Source organism: Myotis brandtii, unplaced genomic scaffold, assembly GCF_000412655.1.
Source record: "Myotis brandtii unplaced genomic scaffold, ASM41265v1 scaffold373, whole genome shotgun sequence".
NCBI lineage: Eukaryota > Metazoa > Chordata > Mammalia > Chiroptera > Vespertilionidae > Myotis > Myotis brandtii.
Genome location: NW_005364339.1, coordinates 303,657 through 306,905, shown reverse-complemented (window position 1 = coordinate 306,905; position 3,249 = coordinate 303,657).

The following is a 3,249-nucleotide window of genomic DNA, read 5'->3' as shown; positions in this document are numbered from 1 at the left end:
CTCTGTCAGCGAGTGTCTCCGGGTGGCCTGCCAAGGACTGAAACCCATCAGCTCTCCGGTAAATAAACCTGTGTGATTTCTTGCATTGTTTATCTCCTGTGTCTCTCTCTCTCTCTCTTCTTAGTTTTTGGTTAAGCTCGGCCATATTAATTAATAGTAAGTACCCTTTGACATTTGTATTGGTATATCCAAATGAAACGCTCTGGGTCACCTGTGCATACGTTCCTATAGATAATTGGAACATTTGGCGTAGTCGGCATGTGTAATTAAAATTGATTTTTCTAAGGGGGTGAAGTACCAAAAATTCTAAACTAAATTTTCTCGAGCACAGCGAGACTAAAATTTGGCACTGAGAAAGTGGGAACTCCAGCTGAGACTCTGAAGTAAGTGTTTTTGCCTACTTTAAAGCTTAAACCGTCCACCCGAAATTGGAAGTAAACCAGAAAGAACTTGTATCAGTGTTACTCCGGGAAAACTCCTTGCCTACTTTAAAACTTAAGCCGTTCACCTGTAAGGCATCCCAAGGGTGGCCTGACTCCCGACTGGCGAATGCCTGAGGGTCCTAGCAGGTCACCTGCCTTTCAGGGTCCGAGTTGGCGGATTATACCAACCGGCTGTTTACATAGGAGGAGTGAGCTATGGAGGCAGCTCCGAGGAAGGCACTCGAAAACAAGTTTCGATCTGGGGAGCTCTGATCGAGGGGTCCAAGTTGGCGGATTATACCAACCGGTTGCTTACGTAGGAAAACACACCTGTGGCATAAAGAGGACTGAAGTACTCTCGGCAGAGAATTTCTCCTAAATTGATCACACAGAATAATATATGAATATTATGTTAATGTTATATATATGGCAGAGCAAATATTAAAAACTATTTTTAAATACTTCTGTTTTAAAGTGCTAGCAAAAATTCTTAAGACTATTAAAAGGGCTCATTCTTTTCTGTGTGATGCTAACACTTCTGTAACTCAAAGGGAACCTTCCCACTGTTTCATCTATCCCTTTGGTAGATTTGGCCCAAGAATAAATATTTGTCCGAACTGCCTTCAAGGCAATAAAAATCAATAATGCAAAGATTGAGAAATTTCTGGAGGAAATTAAATAAGCAATCTAATCCTCTAGCCAATATTCCAGCAGAAAGTAAATGGCGCACCCTAGAGGATTCTTTGAAAACTAAATTTAAATTAAAACACACCCCTAGGCTACCTAAGGATGTCACAAACGACCCTGCTACCTTAATACCAGTCGTGGAAAGGGCACCACCTGAAGAAATAGTTCCTATTTTATTAAATACCATACATAACCTGCAGGAACACAATTATTTAGGAAAAACTCTAGCTAGAAAAGTTATATCTAAATATTCTGCTTAGCCGGCTGTAGTTAGAAAAAAGATTTTAAAGAAAGATACAGGGGAAGTTGAAGGAGAAACAGTAGAATTTACAACATTTACTAGACAGGAATTGTCCGACTTAAGATCATTACTAATTAAAGGAGATAAATCAGATGTTGATTGGCTAATCCAAATTTTTGAAAAGGGAGGAAACACTACCCTACTTAGTGTTGATGAACTAACACAAGTAATTGATGCAATAGAATTACCCAAACTAAAACAGCAATCAACTAATGTTGATGAAAGACAAGGAAGAAATGCAGTTGCATCTTTGTGGCACTGGATTTCAAAAGCTTGGAAAAGGGCCTTCCCACATATTGTTTCATCTTCTTCTCAATTTTCCAAGCAATGGCACAATTTAGGCCAATTACAACACCAATTAAGAAAACTTACACTATTAAATGGCATCTATGAGGATGTAGACAATCCTTGGAATTGTAAGTACGTAGATGGTATTATTAGATGCCTAATCAGAAATGCCCCGGAGGGCTATAAAATACAAATGCAAAATTTATTAGCTGGAGCCTCTACTCCAGAGGAGATTAAGCAAAAGCTTATTCTTCATGAGGACTTAATTTCTGACAAAAAATATACCTTTCAGGCAAAACCTTCAAAACCAGACAACAAAAATTCATACTCATTTTTAACAAGAAGGCAACCAAATTATAATGTTAGAGGAACTCAAAATATGTACCCACAAAACAATAGGCAGATGCAACCAAATAAGACATACTTAAAACAACAAAAACCCTATTAGAAAAATAATAATCCTTTTTTCAGAAGAGGCCCACCCCAAAATCCTGTTCAATTCAAAAGAGAATATGACAGAACTCCTAACCTTACTTACACACAAAACAATCCCTTCAGAAAACCCCAAAACAATCCTTCTCAAATTGGCCAGGGAAACTCCCAGGGCCCCCGACCACATTTCACACAATGGAGCGGGGGCCTGAGATGCAATTAAAAGTTAATTTTAAACCCCCTACCCTCACTTTAAAAGACATTTTTTACAAAAAATATGATAACAGACCATATATTACCTTAAATGTTAAAATTTCTTCTGGAAAAATAATCCCTACTACATTCTTGCTTGACACAGGCTCTCAAATTTCTTTATCTTCTAACCATCATCATATTACAGATAACTCCAATAATGTAACTATAGAGGGAGTTACTGGACACTCAATTACTGCCAAACCAGTTTCTTGCACTATACTATATAGAGATAGACAACTCTCTGCAGTATTATATGTTGCACCCAATGTTCCAAACCTTATTGGTATGGATCTCATTCCTTTAATTTATAATTCCTATACCAAATCCCTATCTGCAACAAAATTCTTTTTTAATCTCACTGTAATCAATATACCACCAATTATATTATCTACACCCACTCAACCATCTTTCATTCCTCAATACCCTCTTAAAGGGGGCCATGCTGATGTAACTTCTGCAATTGAAAAATTGTTAAAAGAGGATATTATTGAATTAGGTAAACCTCATATTTATAATAGTCCTATATAGCCAGTTAAAAAACCTAATGGCACATACCGTATTACGGTGGACTATAGAAATTTAAACAAAGTCTCACCAACAGTTCCAGGTGTTCTTCCAAATGCTGCAGAAATTATTAATTTGACTCAAGGAGATTCACCCAAATTTATGGCTACTATTGATCTTTCTGATATGTTCTTTGCAGTTCCCTTACATGAAAATTCTAGACAATATACCACATTTTCCTGGCAAGGCAAACAGTATCAATTTAAAAGGCTGCCACAAGGATATAAAAACTCACCAGTAATTGCACACACCTTACTAGCATCATATATTGACCCTAAAGCTTATTCTTCCAAAATTTTA